The sequence below is a fragment of the Coloeus monedula genome, assembly GCF_965178545.1.
Source record: "Coloeus monedula genome assembly, chromosome: 15".
In the NCBI taxonomy this organism is placed as follows: Eukaryota; Metazoa; Chordata; class Aves; order Passeriformes; family Corvidae; genus Coloeus; species Coloeus monedula.
The window spans coordinates 17,685,604-17,699,081 of NC_138795.1; positions in this window are offsets into that span (position 1 = coordinate 17,685,604).

A 13,478-nucleotide genomic window follows, 5' to 3' on the forward strand; every position below is an offset into this window, starting at 1 on the left:
ATATATTTTTACATTTTTTATTGATCTCATTGCCCATTTTTCATGGGACCTGCTTAGCTGGGACTTTAATTGCTGAGCCCATTCTTTGCTATTTCCTTCCTTGATGTTATTGATTTCAGCTCCTTCCATTTTTGCTAAATTACATGAATTTTCTTATTCCTCTTGAAGAGGAGCTGTGATCTGGAGCCACGTGCAGTTGTTCGTTCGGTGACTTTCCACAACTGCCAGCCATAAAAATCCCTCCTTGCTTTGGAATGTTCAAGCCCAGTTTGCAATGCTGATTTATATAGCTTATCTCCCCTGTAAAAACTACCTCACCAACGACTCAGAACCTGCTCGTCTGCTGCTGTGACAATTTATAACTCAGTGATTTCACTTCCAAGTCTCTTTCCTACTCACTGCTGACGTTGGTACCCACATCACTCACACCACCAGCTCCCTCTAGCACCAAGTGTGGACACAGAAGTCCAGCAGAGCTCAAAGCACTGCAGAAAATGAGGCTTTTTTCCCCATGTTTCAATAATACATTTCATTAACACCTCCTGGTCTGAGACTTTGGTGATTGCTCACTCCTGTTAAATTTTTTATTTTCTCTAATTCCCATGTCTGTTCCTGGCACGCTTCAGGCAGGCAGTTGGATCTTTCTTTATATATTTTGGTATCTGTTTCCTCTTTCATAAATGTGGCACAGAGCACTTGTTTCTATTTATCTGTGGAATTTTTGATCGCTTTCTCCAGGTCAGAAAATCTACCTTCAGCAAACCTGACCTTCAAAGCGTATCCTGGTTTTACCACAGATTTCTTTGTTAAACCACATCGATGATTAATTAAACAACTGAACAGAACACCAGGACACACCAGCAGGATTCCAGTCCAAATTCCAGCCTGACAGGGCACCCACATTACAGCAGAAACCTCTGGATGAGGAACTGCCAGCTCTGAGCTGCCAGGACAAGGAATTTGGCTGTGCTCCCCTCATCCCTGCATCCAGGGCTGCCAGAGGAGCTGCTTTGGGCAAGTGCAGCCCAGCCTTGCTGGGAGCCCACCCAGTGCCTCTGCCCTCCCAAAAGCAATAAATCTCTGCCCCAGGCCAGTTTCTGTGCCTGCACAAGGCACTGGCATCCATCAGAGCAGGGGCTGCAGCAGATGGGCTCTGCCTCACACAGAAACAAGGTAAGAGTCTGGCCCAGCCAGAAATACTGGGCACACTGATACAGACCATATTTCTTTAGTCTGCTTCTCAGAGAATCATGTGGAACAGTTTCAAAAGCTTTCCTAAAGCAAAATATGTCCCATCTGCTGCCTCCTCTTCATCTCCTAGACATTATTTTCTCAAGGAAAGACATTATAGTGAGCTTGCATGATTAATTCCTGCTAAATCTATGTCTCCTCCTTTCTATCTCCTGTGTGCTTTAAATTGATCATGTAATCTTTTTTTTCCGGACTTATTTCTGGGAAGAGTGGTCTCTCGCCCCTTGGTTTCTCTTTTTCAAAGGAGTAAACTGTGTTTGCCTTTGGACAGAGCTCAGTGATCTCACCTGCCTTGCAGGAGCTTCCAGGGCAGCCACTAAAGCTTCAATAATTGCTCCAGCTCCTGCCTGCACTGCCCACACGGCTCTGCCAGCACAGCCCCAGAGCAGTTTGAGGCCAGAGCTGCTAATCTGGAAAGACGAAGAGAGAACAGATCTGAAGCACCAACCCGGCGTCGAAGGACGTGAGGGACGGGGCCTCGCTCGCACTCTGCTCTCCTCTCACAATAAATAGTTTAGGCCAGTGCAGAATCACAGAATGGGTTGCGTTGGAAGGATCTTAAAGTTCACCCTGTTCCACTCCCTGCCACAGTTCCAACCCTTCCAGGCTGCTCCAAGCCCTGTCCAGCCTGGCCTTGGACACTCCCAGGGACGGGGCAGCCACGGAACACGGTGGCAAATTAGCAGGAAGCTGCCTTCCAGCTGAGGAGAAGCAGGCTGCCAGCTCCAGGAAGGCTCTGTCTGAAAATCCATTTTAAATTGAGAATTTTTGGTGGGTTGTGCTGCTGGGGATTCAAACACCAGGAGCACAGAGCAGCTGCACAAGTGCTGACAGATTTGCTGACTTACAGGGAGAGCACAAAGGGGCCCCTCCTGAGACACCTGGGCAGAAAATGCTGGGGAGAAGCACGAGGTCCTGCTGCATGTCACAGATCCTGAAGGGAACTGCAAGTGAAGGATCCTGGAAGGCAAAGTCAGGCTGCTGGCTGAAGATTTAGCCCCAGGGTGCTGTTGGCAGTTTCTCTGAAATCCTCCCAGTTACACACACAGCTCCAATTAGGCACAGGGGGAGGAGATGCTCTCCGGAGGTGATGGGCTCCATCAGAACTCCACAGAAATCAGACTTTGGAAAATCAGGCTCAGGAAAACATATAGGATGTGTTTAATTAAGTGGGAGCTGGGGGAAATCTGTCATGAGCTAAGGGTAAACAGATTGCTGAGGGCTGGGACGACACAAATGCTCTGTGCATGGAGCCAGTGCAGAGGAAGAGCTTAGTGCAGGGAGAGGAACAGATAATAGGTGAGATTTTATTTATCAAAATGGACTAAGAAGCTAAACAAAGCTGCTCCCTTAATTAAGAACGATAAATATGTGTATATAAAAATGGGGGCGGTGCTAAATCAAAGGAGGAAAAAAAGCTAGCTGAAATAAAACACAGGTAATAAAATCGAAGCAAACAGCAAATGCCAGTGACAAACCCAACAGTGTACTAAAATATATGGCCATAAACTACAGAAAAGAGAGTATTAGTCATAAAAGTGAAAGATTCTTTTTTTTATATGAAAGGGAATGTTTTAAGGAATCTAGTCAGACTAAAATTCGTACTGGAAAAGACCATACACTGGAAGTGTCTGGCAGTGAGAATGTAAATATATGAGCAGAGTTACCCCATCAGTCACCAGAGAAAGGAGACTGAGTGCTCAGTGCTGAGAGGTGAAATTCTAAACGTGGGCCCCGCTATTATTCATAAAATAAATGGATGTAATGGCACAAAGGGAAGAAAAAGGTTAGAGAAGCAATTTCAAGGAGCTGTGCAGAGCTCGCAGACCCCGAGCAGCCACCAAGAGGCTGCTCCTGCTTCATCTCCTGCGAGCTACAAGAGGAGGGAGTTCAAGAAGAGGCAGGGGATGAACCAGCAGAGAGTTTGGGCTGCTCTTGGAGCACAGAGCTCCTCTTGGAGTGCAAATCTCAGAAGTCCAAGTGGGCACAGAGCTCCCCACAGTTCAAGGCAAAGTGAGATGAAATGGGAGGAGTGACCAGAAATAAGGAGTCTGCTCCTTCCCAGCAGCACTGAAAGAGAACCCCACAGAATCAGGGAATTCACTGGGCTGGAAAAGACCTTTGAGATCCTCGAGAGCAGCAATGAAAGCCCCGGCACATCCAGGTCTAGTGTTCCCACTGAACACTGCGGGAAGATTGGATTGGGGGCAGAAAAGAGCCATAAAAAGTATATGAGTAGAGGAGAATGTGGAGCTGGGAAGCTTAAACAGCTCAATTGTGGGGCAATTCCATAAGAACTTTCACAAGGGGGAAATATCAACCAAGGCTTTTTAATCTCGCCGAGACAGAAGAAAGACTGAGGACTGAAAAATGAAAGTGATTCAAAGCAGAAATGAAACCCACATTTTTTAGCAGCAGTGATGATTAAATTTGGGAACAAACTACTACCTGAAGTGATGGATTTTGCAACTCTTGACATCTGGAATGCATGTTCCTGTGAAAAGTTCAAGTTTTGATAAATAAGGATTTTTTTCTTCCCTGAGAAATAATTTTGTCAGAAAATTCTTCGCCACTATTCGGGTTTCTTGTCTACTCAAAAAAGATAAAAGATGAGGCAGAGAAACAGCTTTGTACGTTGAAAGTTGGTCAAAATGATAATAAAAGCAGAATAATGGAATTCCTAGATAAGGAGCATGATATGGCAGGAGTTAATTATCACAGTGACTGTAATGAAAATTTTGCATCACTAATATTCCAGAACTATTTGAACATTTCTTTATAATAATGATCAAAAGGGAACTGCTTGACATAATCTACTTGAGCACTCGAGAGCCTTCTGATAGTGTTTTTCAGGCAGGGCTAATCCCGAGGAATCCTGCACGGCCAGAAATTGCGGATGCTCCCAAAAGCACAGGCAGGGCACCAGGCAGAACCCCGATGTCACCAACAGGAATCTCCTGCGAGCCCGCGCTCCTCCGTGAAGGTGTTAAGTGGCATCGTTCCAAGTATCATTTTTAATTGCAATCAAGGCACCAAGAAGCCTCGCACAAGTGCTTTTAATACACTACAGGAATGAAAAATGACACGTAAGGCGCTGACGAGTTGTGGAGCATCATTAACCACACCACAGCCATTAACGAATGCGCCAAGGCAGGCTGGTACAGCTGCGAGGAATTCGGGCGGAGGAGTTGGGATCAACATCGCTGGATTTTTTTAGTCAAACACTTCAGAGGGGTGAAGCTCCTCCTGAATCAATAGGATGTGAAGCATCACTGCAACAAAAAACCCCGCATCCTCTCGGGATTTTTGATTGGCCTGAGAATTGTGGCACTCCTCAGTAAATGTCAGCCTTATCAGTGTTGTGAGTAAGCATCAGCTCGCTCTCAAACGAGCTGACTCTGTTCATTTTTCTCAGAACTGGGTGTAATATTCTCCTGGCAAGGAACAGCTCTTTTAGTAGACTGCAGCACAAATTTGTAAAAGGAGCTTGTCTCAGCTCTGATCCAGAAACCAAAAGAGATCCAGATTAGATGCCTGTGCAAAGAGCTGCTTTTCGACTACAAAGCCCAGATCGTTTGGAGTTAAAGCGATGCAAGGAGTACAAATTTCTCCTTTTCAGATCACAACAGATGCACCAATTGTAGGAAAACTTTCTTCCCTAGACTTGTTTACCTACTTCAAATTACATCAGTAGCTTCAAGTGTATTTTTGACCCGTGAGTGGTTAATGACATCAATCTCTCCAATACATATTCATCCCTTTCTAAAGACCCTCTCGTTATTTCTCCCATGTAGCTTTCTTCTTTCTAGTGCTCGCTGAGCCCCGGCAGCCTCGTGGTGAGATCTTCATTAGCATTCGAATAAAAATTCATTGTTTGCCTGTGTAGTGGGGAGAGGAGCCACCGCAAGTGTTTACATTCGGAGCCGTGTTTCATTTGCTCCTGACAGAACACAGCAAAGCACAGCAGAGGCTGCGCTGGGTCAGGTGAAGGTTCCCCTGCTCCAGCAGCAGCTTCCCAATCCAGATGCCCAGGGAAGGGGTTTAAGAACACGCCAGGAACGCAGCAGAGCTTTCCTGGAATGTTATTCTGTTTCCCAACAATGTGTGTCTTGGGACTTTCCGAGTCACAATCCCTGGTTTTACTGTTGAACAGGTTCTGCTTTAACTTCCCTCCATTAACTTCTCCCGCTACTCCCGGAGCACAAGTAAACTTTGAGCATCCATAATATCCCGTGGCAAGGGATTTTACAGCTCCATTACAAGGTTTGTCAAGAACCATCAACCACATTATGCTGATTTTCGGATGTTGCTTTGGAAGAGACACTAAAGGGGCTCCTCAGTTTGGAGAGAGCAAGGAGGATGTGAGTGAGATTTATAAAATTATGGTGAGGCCACAACTCCTGTCCTGTGTCCAGCTCTGGGCCCTCATGGCCAGAGAGACCCTGAGGGGCTGGAGCGTGTCCAGGGCAGGGAACGGAGCTGGGAAGGGGCTGGAGCCCCAGGAGCGGCTGAGGGAGCTGGGAAAGGGGCTCAGGCTGGAGCAAAGGAGGCTCAGGCGGGACCTTGTGGCTCTGCACAAGTCCCTGACAGGAGGGGGCAGCCGGGGGGGTCGGGCTCTGCTCCCAGGGAACAGGGACAGGAGGAGAGGGAACGGCCTCAGGCTGGGCCAGGGCAGGCTCAGGGTGGACAGCAGCAGGAATTTCCCCATGGAAAGGGAGCTCAGACCTTGGCAGGGGCTGCCCAGGGAGGTTTGGGGTGCCCATCCCTGGAGGTGTCCAAGGAAGGGCTGGAGGTGGCACTCGGTGCTCTGGGCTGGGGACAAGGTGGGGACCAGGCACAGCTTGGACTCGATGGGCTGGGAGGGCTTTTCCATCCTCAGTGATCCTGGGATTCTCTGGTCATATCTAGGACAGGTGGGCAGTGCAGGCAGAGGAACCATGGCCTCACCCACCAGATCATTTCTTGTGAAGTTCTGAGTAGGCCCTTTAGTGCCCTTTCAGGACCCTTTCACGAGCTCCAACAAATTTGTGAGTTGTGGTTTCTCACTAGAAAAAATTTCCCAGATACGTTGGGGTTTATCCATTTATTCTGTTTTCTCCTTATCATTTCTCCTCCCTTGCTCAGCACAGCCTCCACCGAGCCCATCTGCAGCTCTGCCCTTCACTCCTGGGGACCTTCTCCAGGATTGCTGTCACATCTCCCAACTTCCATCCCTCCTGCAGGGAAACTGATTTAAGTGACAGGTTACACACTATTGTAGCTCCATAATTGCATATTTGTTTTCCTCCAGAGCTCTTGAGTGATTACCAGATGGTCTTGGTAATTTCTGACTCTTCATCTTATCAATTAGTCCTAAAATGAATTTTATTGTCATTTAATTTGAGACGGTTCCTTACACTTGTCCCCATAAGTTTGGCTCTCATGGGAGAACAACCTACCTCAACTACAGACGGCACCAACACAAAATTCACTTTGCTTTCCTCTCTCACAGGAAATCCTTTTAGAGGCTGGTCATCTGTTTACCAAAACACTGAAAAAATACGATTCTGGCGATTTTGAATACATTTTTACAATATCTTTATGATTCCTTTAGTGAGTTTGCACCTTAAAAATTTTCCTTGCCTGCCCTACAGGTTTAGCTTCACAGTTAATGGGTTTTTAAATTTTTTTTTCCCATAGTTTCCTTATTTGCTCAGAAACCCCAGATTCTGAGTACTCTCTTCCACTCTGCTGTCAGAATATTGCCTTTTTGGTCCCTTGTAGAATTATTTCACTCAGTGATATATTGCTCTGAGCTTCAGATAGGGTGGGTTTATCTGGTTTCTCATCTTCTGCATCCTTAGAGCAGCTGCTTTTAATTTCCTTTTAGGAAGCTCCTGCACTTTTGAATAGGTCTCGTTTTTAAGTTAGGTGGTACTGTGAGGGAGTTGGGAGGGAGAGCGAATATTCCTCAGATAATGTCATGAATCCCTCTGGAAAAAGAGAGGGGTATTCACCAGGGTTTCCAGAGGAGGGAGGCTGTGGAGGAAAGAGGACATGCAGCACCTCCAGCTGGAGAGGGAAGGATGGGGAGGACTCTGCCCCGGCACTGCAGGGAGCAGGGACCTGGATGCTGGGACAGGTGGGCAAAGGAATTTCTAGCACCAAGCTTCCAAAAGGGCCTGGTAAAAGGCAGGGAGGGAATTCAGAGAAGGAATTCCCAAAGGAAAATTCCTATTCGAAAGCAGGAATGCACCTGTGCCAGCAGAATGATGGGAACCCGATGTTCAGAGGGCGGAGCTGGAAGGATCCCCTGGAATTCCAGGCTCCCCACACTCACACAGGCAGCGGGGCTGGGCAGAGCTGTCACACGCGGCCTCTCCTCAGCATTCCAGGTCTGCCTTTAACAGCAGGATCTGGGGGGGCTGGGGGAAGCTTGGGGTGAGTGTGCACCCCCCCACACCACAGCTCCCCGTGCTCAGGAATTACGGTTTACAGGGCCTCATGGCTCAGAGGTGCTGGAAAAGCACCCCTGGACCTTTTCTGGGTGGTTGGCATCCAGCTCCCCCGGAAAAAGCCAATCTCACACCAACAGAAGAGGGGATGCAGCGTGGGCCATGCCATGGATGCACCATGGGCTCTCCAGGTGCCCCGGCCCTGCCTGGATGTGACAGCAGTGGTCGCCCTCAGAGTCCTTGGGATCCTGGCAGCCTCTGGAGTGTTTGCCCCTGTGTGGATAGGAAGTGTGTGTATATTGAAGTGAAAACAAACTAAAAGATGTGTCCAGACAGCTTTTGCCCAGAGCTGCAGGTGCCCAGCCATGGGGACAGGCTCCCTCCTCCTGCCAACGAGGTTCCAAGCTGCAGTGGCCATGGAATACCGAGCAGGCAGCTGGCACATCCCAGGCAGAGCCACAAACAAAGCTGCCAGATGTTGCAGCCCCACGAGGGAGCCACACGCCTGTCCTGCTGCAGGGACTGTGCTTTGCCTCCTGGTGGGTTGGCTCCCTGCAAAGAACGCTGGAAAACAGGGCTGGCTTGACAGCTCCTTCAAATTGGTGCTACCACAGGTTTGTGGAGTGAGTGAATATCAACAAGAAATAAATCAGAGCTGGGAGAAAGGCTGCTCTCCACTCTCCCTCCAGCGTGGCTTGTTTACACTCTGCACTGCAATCTGAAAGATGTCATCTCTAATGAATACTAAATAGTGGGAGGCTTCTCCTCAGCAGCCTGGTGCTGGGGCTGATTCCCGTGCAGGAGAATGTGCTGGGAGAGAGCGGGGGCCTGGCTGTGGCTCTGTTTCGTGCAGTCATAGAAACTGTCAAGCTCAGGTGCCTCCGTGATCTGCAGGCAGCCTCTCTCCCTGCACCCTTTCCTGGCTACCCATTTATTTTTAACACGTTCCATTGTTACTGTCGCTCAGGTCTTGCAGCCAATTTTCGTGTCATTATTATTTCTGTCGCTTTAAAATTTATCTACTTATGCAATTTTAATCTTTTTTTTTCCCTTCCCCTAAACCAATTCACGGTAATATGTTAACAGCTGCCTTGTAGTGGAAGTCACTGGGAGTTAATACTCCCAAGCCCTCTCTGCTAAGAACTGACTCACCTCAGTGTCACAAATCTGTTCTACACTGCCTTGTGCCCTTCTCTTCAGAGCATTCCCATGGATCTGCTTCGTCACCAGGAACATTCCCGACCCTGCCTGTGCAGGGGACATTAAAAAAGAAGGATACCAGCAAGCAAGAACACTTCTGTGCACACAAATGACATCCAAAATACTTGTGCAGCTCCTTAAGCTGTACGGATGAGGAAGCAGAAGGGATCTGTGTTGCAGAAGATGGGGGATAAAGAGGAGGAAGAGTAGGTACAGAACCCCTGGTCACATTTCAATATTCCTGCATAGAATACATCTGCCTCTGCTTTGGGAGTTTGATGACACTTTTGGTTTCTCTTCTCCACCAGCAATTCCATCTTCCCTGGGAGAGTGGGCAGGCCCTGGCACAGGGTGCCCAGAGCAGCTGGGGCTGCCCCTGGATCCCTGGCAGTGCCCAAGGCCAGGCTGGACACTGGGGCTTGGAGCAGCCTGGGACAGTGGGAGGTGTCCCTGCCCATGGCAGGGGTGGCACTGGATGAGGTCCCTTCCACCCCAAACCAGTCTGGCATTCTGTGGTTATCCCAAACAATTCAAGGCATTCCCATGATGATAATAATTCCACGTAACAAAAATACAGAGCAGAAAAGGCACTGACCCAAAGGCTTGTTAAAGCACACAGAGCTAAGAGTTTGTTGGGTGGTATTCCTTTGTGAAACACCGAATTCAGGCAAAGTCAGTGTTTCTGAGGAACAGCAAATCATTCATCCCAACTGCAATGGTTTTTCTTTCTTCCTCCACTCATCCACTGGAGTGTTCACATAAATATGCATGCACTTCCCACCCACACAGTATCAAACACTCCACAGGTGCTACAGAGCACAGGATAATCCGTTGTTTTGGAGGGATCAAACCAGCAGCCACGTGTGTGCAGTGAGCAGGAGATTCTAAAGCCCAGCACAGGGGCACTTCTCACTGAGCTGTGCAAAGGTCACCCTGTGCTGTGATTAAGCTCCTGTCAACATTGAGCCTGTAGGAGAGCTCAGAAAACACTCTGCAAACAAGAGCCAGGTTCTCTGGGTTAAAAGGTTATGAAATTTAGTCTAATCTCTAGTTCTATTTTCTTAGAAGTTCACTACCAATCTATTATAGGCAAGGATGTCAGTGCACCCCAAAACCAGGTTTTCCAACCTCTTCTTTCACAAATTTTTCTTTTACATGACCCTGGCCATATTTATTGTAGAATCACAGACTGGTTTGAGTTGAAGGGACCTCAAAAATCACCTCATTCCTCCCCCCGCCATGGGCAGGGACACCTCCCACTGTCCCAGGTTGCTCCAAACCTCGTCCAGCCTGGTCTTGGGCACTGCCAGGGATCCAGGGGCAGCCACAGCTGCTCTGGGCACCCTGTGCCAGGGCCTGCCCACCCTCTCAGGGAAGAATTTCTTCTCAATTTCTAATCTACCAGACAAATTCTACAAGGCTGCTCAGACTTGCAGTTCAAACTGTTCAGAATTCTCTCAAGACTCCCTGAAATCTCTTTTTTGAGTCATGCTGATTTGCATCATCATTTCTCAGACTGAAATGAAATAATTTCATTTTGTCAAAACATTCCTTCCACCACTCTCTTGAAAACCACTTGTGACTCTGTGAATTATCACAGGAATTTCACATTTGGCACAGTATTTCTCCCAGTGAGAGGTTTGGATCTGTTGCCTTCCCAACTGCCCACAAAGTTCTTACACTTTCCAGCACTGGGAGTTGTCCACAAATCGAATGGAATAAGTAAGATATCAGAAGATTTAACACCCAGGCAAAGTAGAACAGCAGAATAATCAGAATGTTTTCTAAGTGTATAGAAACTATCAGGGAGGCGAATCCTTGTCTACATGAATCCCTCAGGAACAAAACAAGCTGACCCAACCCAATTTTGCTCTCCAGTGGATGAGACTTTGTGGATAAGGAAGACGCAGCAGATCCCACACACCTGAGGCTCCTGGCATCGTCCCACATGACATCCCTAAGTGAAGAGTGCCTTGGCTGAAGTCCTGACACAAATCTGCTTGGAATCTGCAGTTTCCAATGGCTCACTGTGAAATGCAAAGGACAAATTGAATGGTTACTCAGCTGCTCATAAGATCCATTCAATATTTTATTGATAGCCTGCATGAGGGAACGGACTGCGTGTTTATTAAATCTGCCAAGATTAAATCTGTGAAGAGTGGCTGTGAATACATGGGGGAGAGCAGTGTTAAAAACTTTCGACAACTTGGACAAGTCTATAAATACAGGAGCCATCTCACTGGTAAGAAAAGCAGAGTGGTTTCACTTGGGCAGGAGTAAAGTGCACAAATACAGGACAGACACCAGCTGGCAGAAAGCAGTCTGGAAAAATGAACAATCTGAAGGTTCTGCTGGATCACAGGCTGCACAGGGGTTGTTATCCTGAGCAGAGAGAGAGAGTTTATTATCTGAGTGGCTCTATTAGCAGCACAAACACCTGCCAGACATCTTGCAGCTCCTCTGCTGTCCTCTGAAACACCTGAGTGCAGAGGCACGTCCAGGTTTGGGTGCTGCTCCTCGGGAAAGGCTGACAGGCAAAGCAGCAAGACAACGGAAAACACGAGCTGAATGAAGAGACTGAGAACAGGAGGTGCCAACAGAGAGCAAAGCATGGAGAGGAGCAGGAAAAGCCCTGATGGTGCAGGGTTGGTGCAGGAGCAGCCCTGTGCCAGATCAGAGTCTGCTGCAAAATGCCTGTGAATGAAACAACTGCTCTGCACATGCCAGGAATGTCACCAGCAGCTCTGATTCTGCTGTGGAGGGAGGAGATGGCCCAAGGGCTCAGCTGGGAGCTCATGCAGCTTCACTTTTCAAGGATTCTGTGCCCAGCTGAGGCTGATTACGGTTTGTCTGTCCCCCGTTTGCCCTGATGCACCACAGTGGCTTCACACAGCAATTGCTCCTGGACATTCGTATCATTTCTGCATTAGCATCCTCATTAAGGTTAGTGGTTTGTGTTCATCTTACCATCTTAGGACTATCTGTCTCACAAACACCTCATCAAAATGCTGCCTGCCAGACCAGCTTGACTCACAGCTCATTCATCAAAAGCCATTTTAATAATTAGCCCTCAAATACTAATTCGATAAAATCTTCCTATCTTGATTTTCCTCCCCAGCCAGCACAACGGGCAGAAGGGCTCGGAATCCTTTGGCACTGCTGCTCCCAGACTCTCGGGCTCTGGATCAGAGCTGCTGGTGCCAGCCTCCCATCCCACTTGACAGAATTTTAGAAACTACTTCAATTTTAGAAAATACTGTAGACACCTTGGGCCTGCAGCTGCAGCTTCTCACAGAGACACCAGGTCACTGCTGCTGCCACCAGCATCCAGCCCAACCCCAGGCACAAAGGCAGGACCAGCTCTCCCTGTATCCATTTTGACATTGGAAAAGAATCTTAAATTGCTTTAATCCTCCCCAGATTGCCCAGTTCAGTGATTCTACATCCTACATCAGCCGTGTATTCCTGATATTAGTGCAGTTCAGCCTGTTTTCTCCAGCCATTTTCCCAAGGAAAGCAATTTAAGCTGCAGTGGCCAGGCTGAATAACACAGCACCTTCTGAGCCAGATGATTTCTCAGGGTGTCAGGGAAAGCAGTCCTGCTTTATCAAACAATTATAATCAATTACCAATATTGATCAGAAGCAGCTACAGCCGAGCTTCCTGCAGGACCCATTGAATTAAATGGCTGTGCTGGAAGAAGAGCAAAGATCCCTGTGAAATTGTGCAGGTTCTGAGATTTATGAAAGCACAGCTCGATTTCATTGGCATTCCATCAGTTAAATCAACATTATATAAACCCTTATATATAGGGGTTCTTATATAAAAGAAATCATGCAAGTCACAGACCTCGTTAGCTCTGTGTACCCTTCTACCACTGCTAAATTGAGTTGGTATGTCAGAGACTAGAAACCCAAAAGATTCCTGATTTATCATCTTAATTCTTTACATCTCCTCTCAAGAATTCACAGCGCTGTCATTCTCTCCTCCATTCCCATTACCTTCTTCGTAACATATTGGCCTTCTTACTTTTACTGAATAATTCCTGGTCTATTATATCTATAATTATACTAATAATTAAGCATGCCTTTTCATCAGCTAGCAGCTAATTACTTCTGTTCCTACCCAGCTTGCTCAGAAAACAGTCAATTCATCTGTATCCCCATCACTCTCCCTGTTGCTAAGCACTCAGTGCCACTCAGCAGTGGCACTGTCACGGTGTGGGGTGGCTCAAGGTGCTCTGCAGTGCCCGAGTGCTGCTGCCTTTCACCCCCACAGGGGTTTCTCACCTGAGAGAAGGCTTTACTCACCTGCCTGGCCTCACTGCTGATCCCAAACAGCTCCAGAGCTGTCCAAGAGCAGCTCCTGATTTCTGCAAGGAGCAGCTGAAGAGACCTGGAAAGAACTGGATGCCAAACGAGGCTGTGCCGGCTTGTGGCTCAGAGCACACCCACAAGGTTGTGTTAGATGGGAACTGAAGCCATGAGGTCTAAACTCTTGATTATTTGGACTTCTGCGAAGCTTTTGGCACAGTCAGAGGAACAGAGCACTTCTCCCATGAGGAAAGGATGAGGGAATTGGGATTGCTCCCAA